Source organism: Plodia interpunctella, chromosome 19 (genome assembly GCF_027563975.2).
Source record: "Plodia interpunctella isolate USDA-ARS_2022_Savannah chromosome 19, ilPloInte3.2, whole genome shotgun sequence".
NCBI lineage: Eukaryota > Metazoa > Arthropoda > Insecta > Lepidoptera > Pyralidae > Plodia > Plodia interpunctella.
Window position 1 is genome coordinate 5,163,146 of NC_071312.1, and position 14,162 is coordinate 5,177,307.

Consider the following 14,162-nt stretch of genomic DNA (forward strand, 5'->3'; position numbering starts at 1 on the left):
TAAGCCATCCAGGAATACGCACGACGAGAAGAATAATGACTTCAAAATATTTTTGGCCGTCTATAAACAAGGACGTCGGAACATGGGCCAAATCCTGCATTGGTTGTCAGCGTGCGAAGATTCATAGACATGTCGTCAGTCCCTTAGACGAGTTTTCACCGGCAAGAAGATTTGAACATGTACATACAGACATCGTTGGACCTCTACCGATCTCGCAGGGATACCGCTACCTCGTCACAATCATCGATCGCAACACGAACTGGATGGAAGCGGTACCGATCAAAGAAATCACCGCCGAGATTGTTGGTCAAGCAGTCTATGAAGGATGGATATCGAGATTTGGATGTCCTTTACGAATCACCACGGACCAAGGACGGCAATTCGAGTCATCATTGTTCAATGCACTAATGAAGAAATGTGGCATAAGGCGCATAAGAACTACAGCCTATCATCCTCAAGCCAACGGAAAAGTGGAAAGATTCCATCGCACATTGAAGGCGGCATTGATGGCAAGAGAGGCCAGTACAAGGTGGATAGAAGATTTACCTACAGTTTTGCTTGGCATACGCACTGCACTACGTGACGACAACACTAGTCCTGCACTGATGACGTATGGTTCTACGCTACGAGTCCCGTTCGATTTCTTTGTACCTACAAAGTCAAAGAATGAAGACGCCCAATTCATCCGCCAGTTCACAGAAACAATGTCAACTCTATCACCTGTACAGAGAATAATCGCATCGAGTAAGAACCTCTTCGTATATAAGGAATTATCAACATGCAGTCATGTATTCGTCCGCAATGACACTGTGAGAAGCCCCTTGATAGCGCCATATGACGGTCCATACAGAGTGATAGAGCGAAACAACAAATATTTCAAGATTGAATTGCCACTTCGAGCATCCAATATATCCATAGATCGACTCAAACCGGCACACATAATCAAGCAAGATGACGACGTAGCGGCAAACGCGCAACCGAGCCATCCCCACTCCTCGAAACCCGCACCAGCAACGAGTACATCTCAGCGCGCACTATCTGCTCACACGCCGAGTGCGCCGCAACCACGTATTGTCAAGCCGGGAAAACAGGAAACAACAACTATGCCGAAGATATCAAGACATGGAAGAGTAATCAAACCTTGTGTACGCTTCGCTTGAAGGGGGATAATGTGGAGCCCACAAACAGTTTGAGTAGAAACAACGCGACGCGACGCGCGCTCCGTTCAGCGCGCTCCCCACCACCGCGCGAGTTGTGCCGTGATGCGAATTACGTGTGCAGTATCAATGTTGTACTATAAATATATGTAAATATTGTAAAATAAATTATTCTGCTTCCATTCTTCTCATTGGCATTTTATTTCGAGTAGTCTAAGCACACTACACTAGGATCCATTTTGGATTTATGAATGAAATGTTTGTTTATTTAAATAACGCCTTACGAACCGGTACCAAATACGCCGGTCCAAGAATTGTTAATCTATTTGTGTCTCGATTGTCTGTATCTCAGTCCTGTGTGATCCTTTTAAAAGTTACTAATTTATTACAATTTTTTACTTTACTAAATAAAGTAAAAATTGTATTAATTTCTTTACAATAAAAATACAATTTCTCGTATACATTTTACATGACTTTTATTTTTGCTAATTATTTTGTGAAAACTGGTGCTTGAAATAGGCTGAAACAGCCTGTCATACGAGGCACCAGGCCCCACCTCCTAGATTATAGACCAGCGAAGTTATTGATAATGTTTTTATTTGATAACTATTAAGCATATTGGCCCTTATGTAAAAATTTTAAAGTTTATTTATTACCGTGATCATCTCTGGGCTTCGCGATCTCACAACCCCGAATAGAAATAGAAACACGCAAGTATGAGAGTGTAGATAACTAGCTAGTGAAAAATTAATCAATAGAAATTGTTGTGACAAAAATATAATTCTAAATCAATATACAACGCAATATTTAATTAACATAAGCTTATCCTGCTCAACCGATTTTTAAATCGATATATTAAAACGTTTAACCCGAGAAACCTGTATACAATAGTGGCAAAGTTGACGTCTGTGAATCTCTTTTTTCGCACGAAATCGCACGAAGAATCTTCCCTCATATAACATCGAACAATACAGCTTTTTCTTATACCCGATTTCTGTATGATTGCACATTTTTACAAAACATTACAACTGATCGATCGAAAATGACCAATACCAGTGTAGAAATAAAATCGAAAATCGATTGCTGAAATAATCTTGTTTGGGATAATCGCGGAATTAAGGGTGCTAAGAATGAAGCGCTCGATCGAATGAATCGCGTTGTAAGGTCGTATGAATGGTTTAAAAAAGGCGTTCAATCTCATATATTAGGAATCCGTTCTTCATAATGGGTGAATGCCTTGGGGAGTGAATAATGCGATGCTATGCGAGTCTATGGATATCATTCCTTTGTTGTCTGTGACTGTAGGAAGTTCATACTAGTTTCCTGAAAAGTGTTTGTATAAATAAAAAAACCTAAACGTTTAATTAACAGTACCTATTTATAACATGATTAAACAATCGATTTATATTTTTTATTATTGAACTAATACTTAATCAGGTTTTTTCATATATACGAAACACATCTGGTAATGAAGAAAAAGCTAAAAATACAAATAACAAAAAATAAAAAAAAATAATTTGATTTTGACATTGATTTGATTTTAACAAAAAATGATTTGAACATTAATCTCTTTTTTGTTTTTTGTATTGTTTGATTTTTTTCTACGTATTTCTTTAACACTGAAACTATCCAATCATCTTTTTCAACACTTAAATAGGTCTTAAAATACCTCTTTTTTGAGAGATTTCAATTTCTACATCTGAAATCTTCTCTGAATCTTAAATATTTCTTTTTCTTTCTTTTTCTTAAATATTCTTTCATCTAATAGATATGCGTGCAAAACGCCTAGTAATAGTAGGAAAGCGGACCCTGGGCTCCGACACATAACGCAGAACTGTTGAGGAAACAACTGAGAAAACGCTCAAAATTTAAAAAATGTCATCATTATATTCTGTTCTCATAAAAATGATGACTTTTCCTAAGATGCTTAACCAAAGAAAGTGCAAAGTTGTTAAGTCAAGCCCTGGGAGCCGTTTGGTGTCATTAGTGTCATTAAAACAGAGCAGTGTCATTACCCGGCAGTAAAGTGTCTGACACTGCCCTCGGCACGACACACAGGGGATTTTTAGACTTAACTTTTAAGGAAGGATTAGTTTCTTGTTCAAATTACTTGTTACAATGACATTCTTGGAATATGCAGTAATATTTTCACGTATTTAACACTGGAAAGATGTAAGACCAAGGTAAGATGGGTTTACTTTATCTGCAGTAAGTACTTTTTATTTTCCAAACAACAAGGATGTTAATAATCAAACCCCCTAATTTGACAAGAAATCTAAAAGCTCATGCAGTATTTTATTGCAGTATTAGACTCTAATGCAGTTAAAATTATTGTGTTTCGAACTTGCAAAAGTATTTTTGAAACGTTTTCTTGTCAAATGTATTCGTCAACAATACAAGAAATGGCATGGTGAGAAATTCTCACAATGCCAGATATCTTTATTACAGCCTTGGAATACTACATAGATACTCCTATGTCACAGCAGTATAACATATGTATATAAATACGATGCTAATAACAATAAATATAATAATCCAAACATGCAAACTAATATTGGAAACAGAAAAGATTTGTATTATATTTTGTTGGTTGTAACGAATAAACTAAAAAAGTACTGAGTCGATTTTGATGAATTTTGGCACAGGAGTAACATACATATTTTACTCGAATCAGTCCGCTAGTTTTATGTAAGTCCAAAATATTGCATTCTACAAAAAGTTTTCCCCGCTCCAAATTAGGAATTTAAATATAAAACTCCACCAAATAAAGATCCCCACTCACGGTGCTGCGCGAGGCTGAGTCGTAAATGGAAATTGGATTTTTTCGCCCCCATAGTACGAGGAGTTTAATTGTTGTTTTATTACAAAAGCCCTCTAATGTCGGTGACGACTCGTTTCTCTATCCAACAGTGTGTTAGACAAGATATTTAAGACTTTTTGGGTTTTTGCCAAGAGGATTAGCGGTGGTGGTGTAATGATTAAGACGCTCGCATGTGGATCGAAAGGCCCCAGGATAGGATCCTAATCGTGCCATATGAGTTTGTTTACCAGTCTGACTCATTAAGACTGATCTGACTCATAAACAATGAGATTGAAAATACTGTCTAAGTGGAAATGATACTATGTCGCATGCTAGGATGGTTATACCGACATTTCCACATTTGTTCCTTTTTCTTGACAATCTACATGCGTCAGAAAAGCGTAGATTAGAATATATTCTACAACATTAAGTTAGTCAATCCAGAATTAAATTTAAACAAGCCCTGGGAGCCTGTTCTTAAACAAAATATTGGGAGCTTGTTCTTAAACAAAACATAACAAAATAATACTCAATATTACTATGAAAATGTAAAGTGCATTTAACTTAAATGGCAGAGTCGTCACACATCTACATGTATCATACTTACGAGTTGCAAGTAATAAAGGCAAGTTGAACTAAATGTCTCGGAAGATCATTTGCATATGGCCGTTAAAGCTTTGATTAAAAAGCTCGAGTATGGCGAAACGGTTCGGATGTGACGCTCCGTTGAGCTTTCAGTTAGTTGTGACGGTAATCGGCCAGAAGGGATGGAATTGAGACGGCTTTTAAGTTGATTTAGAGGTAAGTTACATCTATAGTTATTATAAAGAGGTAAGCGTTTGTGAGTTTGTATGTTTAGCGGGTAATCTCCGAAACCTAAGGTACATTATCCAAGATTGATAATAGGCTATATTTTATTAAAATTCCCTCGGGAGCGAAGCCCAGGGGAACAACTAGTATTGGTAAAATATTATGGTATTCTTAAAAATAGAATGGAGAAAATCACTAATATCACAAAGCCGTCCTCCGTGTCTTAGCTTTTTTCTTTTTAACCACGCAACAGATTTTGATGCAGTTTTCGATGCTATGTAGACAATTAGTCCCAAAGGTTTATTACACGCATATATACATATAATAAACCTTTACTCATTTATAAATGACAACGTGCGAAGCCGAAATATGTTGACGCGTAGATTTTTAATGTTCCACAATAAAAGCTTAATTAAATTTAAAAACCCTAATAGTGTTTACAAATAAAAAAATATTTTTGACAAAAACAAATACTGAAAATTGTCAAGAAAAGCCAAGATAAAGCTACCCCCTATAAATAATTTGGAGTGTATTAGCATACGTCGATTTATCTCGCCTGCAGATTATTATTTATGACTCCCGCGCACCCCTGCAGTACATATGTTAACGAAATCCGTCGATGTATGGAGATTTGTGTAGACTAAGCTCTGTATAGAAGCGACATATTGCAGAAATATATTTTATTATTCCTTTGTCAGTACTTGTTCATAATCATAACATATTTATGAATAGGTTTTAACACATAATGCCATGTACTTTGTTAAATTACTGAAAACAACACAAGTAAAACAGTAAACCCGTATCGTTCTGAAATGTTGATCACAAATTTAAAAGGGGGATTTTCGTTTTTTAATTTAAGTATGTGGAGAATTTAAGATTTTGGTGGTATAATTATGTGGGAGGTAAATTAACTTTAGCAACATGACAATTATATAAAATAAAAGGTATGTCGGTCTTTTTTAAAATTCTGGGCTTTTAAATATGTATGAGTTTTTAAAATTATTTTTACTTTACAGATTCTTTTTTTCTGTCGTTGCGTGCTCACGTGTACGTTTAAAAATTGAACCCAATCGAAGCTTCTACATCAAAAATAAATGTTAATCTATGACAAGTCAAAGACTCCCAGCACCTTGGCTGAATACTATTGGGGATTCCCTTTGATTATCGAAGTTTGATGTCTTAACCAACCCGTCGTATTAGCATTATCCAATTTATTTATTCTAATAAAGTTATGGTATATGTCAAGTTAAATAAAAACATTCATGTTATAATTTCGCGTTTTTGATTATACTGAATTATTTTTTAATTTTGTTTATACATATATATAATATGCTACAAGCCATTTTAAAGGTTAAGTATGGTATGTGTATTAGATTTTATGTATCTAATATCTATGAGAATTCTATGAAATGTATTCGTGATTTGTATGTCTCGTATACAATCACTTCTAACATGCGTTTTTGTTACTAAGTCGTTGAAGAATAAATAGATAAAAAAATCTTCTATAACCCCCAGAGAATTTTAAAGGATAATCGTCTACAATTTCTAGAACAAATTCAAATTAAATATTTCTAAACAGCCAATCTATTTAAATTAGGACACCCTCACACTGGCAGACAAAGCGTCAGCGATTAGCGTTGACGCGCGACACGATTCGCCTCAGTTATTAATAACAAACTGCTATGATGGTGTTAATTAAAATCAAACATAATTATTTCACCCTAAGAAATTTAGGGGCGTTAGTATCGTTTTTAATTTCTTGATGGGTGCTCTTTAAAGTAATCGATGTGATCAGGCATCTTGTCTAATTAAATTTGATAAAAAGACTTACAATAAAAACATCTTCAAATTTTGTTAAAGACAAGTTTTTTTTTTATTTATGTAGTAAATAAGAAGTAATTACCTTAATATTATAATAATTCAATACATCTAATTCCTGACACTATTTCGATACGTTTAAATTAGATAGATTATAATTAGCTACTTTCCAACTAGTCAAATCAGATTATATTCTAATATCCAAAACAATGTTTTATGTGAAGTGATGTCTTGTGAAGTTGAAATCAAAATTCATTCCTAACATACTTTAATGAGAACAAAAAAATTGTATATACGTTATAAATAAAACTGATCAACATTTTATTATTGTGTTTGGTATTTAAATACCTTTCTGTATTTGTTTTTTTACCCAGTCAAGCAGCCAATTAGAATGAACATTTCATTATTCACATTATATAAAAATAAAGATAACTTGTCAAAAACAGTACCTATTACAAGCTAACTCGGTCAACTCAAATGAATCCTTCAACAGTTTCAAAAATCCTCAATTTATCCCTTAATATGTCATATCACAGTAGCATCACTTGTGGCTGTCAGAAAAACCATGTCAAAAAGACGCCGAACAATCGCGGCTGCCATTAATCAGGGCTCGAGGGTTGGAGGTACTAGATACTTAATCAAAGCATCACAATACTTGTAGTATAATAGACGCATGAATATTTATAGGAGAATTAGCTGCGGAGAAGCGGCGGGCGATGACAGTCGCTCGATTTGAGACGGTGTGGCAGCGCCCTAATTGTTACCGGCAGCTTAGACGTTTTGTTTTCTTTTTTATTTTGTTGTTTATTTTAAAGGTTTAGTTTAATAATAATGTTGTGTAAAAGAAAGGTCTATGAAAAGAGAAATTATTTTAATAATTATTTCATTTTCTGCTGTTGATTTGTTTACTTTTTTTCTGATCTGTATCCTGTGATTACCATGGATATAAAATTTCAGTGATAATAAATTAAGTTTGTAGTTATTAATTTCATTTGCAGGTAATGTTGTTTTAAATAATAAATAAATAATTTAAACTACATTTTGTGTCAATAAAGACTATATTTATTGTTTGTATATATCTGTTATTTTAAAAGTTTTTTGGTAGCAAATATTTGAATATAAGTAATTCTAATATTTGCTACTTAAAAAACTTTTAAAATAACCACACGCGTCTACTTTTCATATAAATTGCTTTTCTGTCATTTCAATTTCACCAAATTACGAATCCTATATTTTTATTTGTTTTGTGTTTTAATTTGTTCGCAAAATCCAAAACCACAAACAATAGAAATACGAATTAGTGCAACAAGTGTCCTGATCCCATTTTATAATATAGAATCCAGTTAGAGTGGCTATCATCTGTGATACAGCGCACCAATAGTATCTGTTGTCAAAGATAATGGACTAACGTAAAACGATTATTCGTTTTAAGGTAAAAATTCTTACTAGCTTTTTGTCCGCAACTTCTCGCATTTATATCGTGGGTCCGCTTATAACTTATTACTGTAAATTATCTCGGGTTCTAAGCAACGTATCGCGATGAAACCTACACCAGATTTTAAGTCAGACCATTCCATTTAGTTTTATCATTTAATAAACATTTACGATATACGTTATCTTGTTTGCTAACTCTTTAAGTATTTAGCATAAAAATCTATTTACAAAAAAGAGACGAGTCCAATTATTCATTATTCTTCGTGGTATTATTAGTGGCGCGCGCTGTACAACAATCGGAGCTAAACAAACTCTATGGCCGTTGGTCATCCAATCCCGGATCAACTGCTAATCCTAGGACTAATAGCCAAGAGGTATCAACCCTGCTTCATTTGCCGGACATACCTCGAAATATTAATCTGGACTTTCCGCCTCAAAGTTTAGAGTCGTAATTTGTTTGTAGATTTTGGGTATTTTCGAAAACAATTTTTAGGGGTGGCAGCTTTGAAATGTGAAAGCATTTCGGTGTAAGATTATGATATTAGGGACCGTATTGCTGTGAGTCGCAGTTACGACTGAAGCGCGTTATATTTTATAGTTTCTGCGATTTATGAAAAAAATGGTCTCAGTCATTAGGGATAATATCGTAAGAAATGAACAGGATATTTCGCAAATAATAAAACAATAATCGTAGAATGATATTAGAAGTAGTGGCTGTTCACAATTCTCACAAAAAACCAGTTTCATTTTACTAATTTTAAGTAAGAAGTTCGTTACCATTCGTTTTTCCATTTATTGCGTCGATTGTTATATAAATAGCAAATATTGAATACAAATTACACAAAAAGTAGATTTGTGAAGAAATAAGAAAAAAATCTTGAAAATTTTTGCAAAAAGTCTTATTAAAGGACCAAATAAATTACCTCTCCCTCTAATTGGGGCCTTCTGTTTTCCGCAGAAAGTAATGGAATTTATGCAAAACACTCGAGTGAACAAATTAAAAGTGTGAACGAGAAAAAACAAAAAAGCAACAATTAATGCACCCAGTGTGCATCCGTTTTAATTATGTTTGGAGGGAAATATACACGTGGATACTCCACTAATATTGCAGGCACCACAGATTTTGTTCCTATGCTCTAACACTTCCAACTGAATGGTTTCTCTTTAGAGTGCTGGCAAATATTTTTCAAGTGCTCATATGAGGAATAATTAAAATGTGATATTTCTGGTGCTCGTCGAGCTAAAGGCCCGTGCACACCGAACACATATCCAGCACATGCACAGCAAAATTGTATGGAAACATGCATAGCATGCTTTACAATTCCATATAATCGTGTGGCAACAAAACTGCTGCACAGGAATTCAGTATGCACAAGCCTTAGTCGGCTCTAGTGAGGGATGTATTTGTTTTGACTAATCAATATTATAAGAATTTATTTTATAGGATTATATATAAATTTACGCAAATCATCTCTAAAAGTTTGTTTATTTCGAATTCTTTAAATATATTTTTACTTTTATAACCAAATAGAGAATAAAGTTACAATCGTTATTAAATTAATCCAATAATAATGGCGTGATTTATACCGAAAATGTATAATTTTTTTTTTTCAGAATGTCCATACGAATATATAACCTGAGGATTCCGACTTAAGTCGAAATAAGTGTCTCAAAATTAAAAGTAGCAGGGTTCAAACAGCTTTATAATCGAGCCAATAAATTTAACTTTTCACTAATTGTTAGCGGCGAGAATTTTGGAGGGGCGACCCGGAGAAACTCCATTGTTTAACATAAAAGAAGAATTAAAGATATTTGTGCATTTCTTAATTTTAAAGAAATTTTGGATTACAATCTGGATTTTTTTGCGTATTTCAATAATAATTTAAGTTTAATTACGAGTTCCTATCAAATATATTTATTTGGGTTGCAATAAATACATTTGCACACATACAAGATTTATATACATCGTCTCAAGTTTTTGCAAATAAATATTATAATTTTTCTTTGTTTTTGGGAGAAAAATTACCAGTAATCACAGGAAGAACTGCTTTAGTTGTCAATATCTATTATCGCATTCTTACGAATTAGTAATGTGTCACTATGCCAGATCTTGTACTATTTACCTCTAACTACTCTAGACCTTAGATTAATGAAATATTCAGCAAAATAAAATTAGTAAAAGTGATGAACAATAGGTTCATCAACAATTCATAATTTCGACATTACTTTCAGGATTTCGATTTGATTTCGGCTTTCTAAGTTGGAGTTTCGAATCCTTCCCACGGGAATATATTTCGTCAGTTTCTTCGATCGCAACAAACATTTAGACAGACAATACTCTTAAATCCGTCTCGGTGACGGCCTTATTTGTATGGAAGTGTAGACTATCGACACAAAGCCTTCTTCTATTTCATTATTTCTGGCCATTTGTATGTAAATAGGGAACCCCGCTTTTTCATAAGGTTTTGAAAGCGATGGGCAAATTGCCGACATTCCTAGGTTTGGGTGTTTAAAAGCCTCTTCAATGGCGCCAACGTCTAAATAAAATGCATACCGCAAATGCATGCATGATGATTTATACCCACGAGGTTACGAGTACCTACGACGCTATACATATATATTCTTATCACAAAGTCTACAGGAGCAAACACCTCAATTAATTTATCTCTGTTAACCCATGATGTAATAAATTAATCCATATCTAACTAAGCGTGGCCTTCGAATTTCACGACTCTTGCCTCTATCTACCCCGTAAGGGATGAAGACGTGATATTGTAATGTATATATGTGTTTAAACAAAACGCCAAAATCACACAACTAAATTATATCTCACTCAAACTCAATTTTCCCGCACACGATACACATAATATACTCAAAGTTATCCGTCTTAGCTCGAGAGAAATATTGCCTATGCATAAATCGTTCGTTCTGCTCGCACCTACGACATTAATCTCCCGTCTCGCTCGCTCGCAGTAGCACGTGACCAGAGTACAAGTAGCCGGGAGTTTTCCCAAGTTTATGGCACTCTCCGTGAAAAATTACCTGACTTGATACGGCTCTAGCCAAATGAGCTTCCAGATAGGTATTTGATTCCTATCGCTATAGCCCCCAACTTTGACAAATTGTCATAGATATGTAGTTTACTAACTTATCTACTTATGGAATGGAATGGAAAATATAGAAGAATTCTATAGAAAACAAAAAGGGTGGCGTTTGCCCAGCATTGGGGCACTAAAGCATACTATTAAAAATAATTTTACTATATATTCTTGCAGAACTACACAACGATAGTCCTGCTCAAAAAACATAGGAAAAAATTTACGACTCGGAAAATAATATTTATGTAATTTACTAGACTTCAATTGATATTAAATATCACCCATCATTGATAGCATTTGCATCCGTTTAATTAATGTTTCTTGTATAGAAAGCCAAAGAGATTCATTTCTCCATAGTCATTGTTGATATCTACATATATAATTGTTATATATACTTATTACTTACATATATCCGAGGAAACCATTAGGTACGATTATTTTCTAACTCCACAAAGAAATATGTAATAGGAACTACTCACGTTTTGCAAACTTTATCTCCATAACAATATGCAAATACATTTGATTAAAAACAATAAACCAGCCACTAGTTCGAAAAAGGCATCGATGCAGATGAATCGCGTCGATCCGATCGGCGAGTATCGATTATTGTCCCGTACTAGGCGCTCGTAATTACTCGCTATTGTGTTATGAGATTTATATTCGATATTCAGTGTACTCATAAAGTTAAATTGTCCTGAATTTACGATGAACAAAAATAATTAGGTATAGATAGCAGATAGCGGGCGGTTGCGGCGGCGCTTGCAGGCGACTACAGAAGTAGTTATGAATCAAGTCCTTACATTTTATCATTTTGTTTGTTGAATGCTAATTACGCACTTGAATATACAATCTGAGGTATTCCGTTCAGCGCACCAATTGGAATAGCACATTGTATTCTTCCTAGAGCACCTCGAGCGTATACTCTTAGTGATGGGGTCTATTTATTTTGAAGAATTAATGAAATTAGATACTTATATTGATTGATTCGAATAAGAGATCTCCATTTATAAATCATGTCAAGCTAGTAATAAGTGAATACTTAGTAATGGGTACGTCAGTAAAACACTGTATACAACAACAGGTCACAACAATGGGACAACTGGAAAGACGTACCTACCTTATGATTACCATTTGTTTACAAGAATTTAACTCTAGTGTCTTCTTAACTCGAGGTGATCTAAATGGAACAGAATTCTATTATTCCTTGTTATGGTTTTTTGTTTACTATGTTCACAACATAACGTAAATATAAAACTTACAAATAGGAAAGTCAGTACAAAGATACTACGTATATCTTTAGAAATAACCCCGTTCGGTTTTTAACCGCAGTCTAGGCTCAATGGCAAATTGCATCCATCATGATTTGGTAGAAAAACAACATATCCAAAACAAAGCGCTTACTATGCGCGAGGCGTGCCGCTAAGCTCGGCTTAAGACAGCCTGAAATAATGGAAAAGCTCGCTCAAAGCCCACACAAATTAGATCGCGGCGACACACTTTTATTTTGATGTGTCTCGGTCAGCTGAGATCATGGCATTTGGAATAAAACACTACTAGAATTTCACAAATACAATTATGAGAAACAAGAGCACTTCTTTTGACAATAAATGAAAAATAAGTGTTTTGAAAAAATATGAATAAAATTTAGGAATTATGAAATCCGAGGTCAATGTGATTTTCTTCTGGCCCTATATACATCTGAGAATCCTTTTATTTTTGAAAACACTTTGAAATCAAAATCAAAAAATCAAATCAAGTATATTTCACATTAAAGACTCAATTCTTTAATTATACCGATTACAACAGCCAACAAGCAAATTGCCTATTCAAATTTGTTTTATTAACCTCCAAAAAAAAAACATTACAAAAAATTGCATATAAAAATCATAACGATCTCCGTAGTCGGGTAAATTCTGCAATTTGGAAACAAAAATGGCTGACGCCCATCCCGTGTTCACATCACACACCCGGAGTTAAACAACCTAAACCCAGGTATCGGGATTATTCCAATCTGTACTAATATTGGATAATACGAAACCAGGTTTAAACAGTTGGTTCTGCATATTTATATTTTTTCTCTCACTTGTTTTTTTTCGGTATAGGTCTGCGGTTCTGCTCTATCTGTGCAATTATAACAATTGTTCTTGTTTTCTTCTTCCTTATCGTTTGTATCGTTTGTTTGTGTTGTTCAAGTCATCTTTAGGTGACCTTTAGAAGCTTTAGGCTTAGATTTCTAAAAGGTAGTAACATTTTAAATAATCACATTTCTACTCTATTATAAGTTTTCTCACAATGTCTTCGAGGATGATCTTTCACAGGAGAATAAGTATCCTAATCACGGGACCACCACCGCTTCCTTCACCATTCAGCTACTCGAATGTAACATTTAGTTATATGCAGGCTTAATGGTGGAAATGAGGTTAAAAATACTAATAGGTTGCTAACTTATCGCCTATGAGAAGAATCTCAAGTTTTTTTTTCGATTATAGTCTTAATTGGCTATTATCATCTGAGCAAGAGAGGCTGTTTTCCTCTCACATACCAGCGTAAAGCAATTTCCTTTATGAATAAATCATAAACAGATAAACAGCAGATCCCTAAAATAGTAATCTGTCCGTTCTCACGGACAAAGGCACAGGTGAAAACGTTAAATGCGAGTTAAAAAAGACAATCCAATCATCGATTACTGGTAATTTGAAGGTCCGAGCGTCGAGTGGAATCGATGTTATAATCGAATCGGGACTCGGTTTGTAAACGAATCCAAAACAATAGATGATGTATTTAAGTATTTTTTGTTTTATTATTTTTATATGTCGTAATGTGCACGTTACGATACGTATTACGCTTCAATTTACACCGACATTAATGAATGAAAGAATAATTATTTATTTAAGTAACCTAAAAGACATATGTCTACAAATTTGCACACTATTATGTTAGTAGTAATCTTTAAAAAATTTAACAGACTTAAGGGCAATTCAGCAAGCATTCATACCATTAAGTACTTATGTGATCTTATGTAACAAGTAATACATTTTGGTACTT

The 14,162-nt window shown here is 34.1% G+C and overlaps 1 protein-coding gene across 4 annotated transcripts in view; it reads right to left on the reverse strand.

Moving 5' to 3' along the window:
• The window catches only part of trh (trachealess), a 149,688-nt gene that overhangs the window by 88,907 nt on the left and 46,619 nt on the right, over positions 1–14,162 (reverse strand). The window lies entirely within an intron of this gene.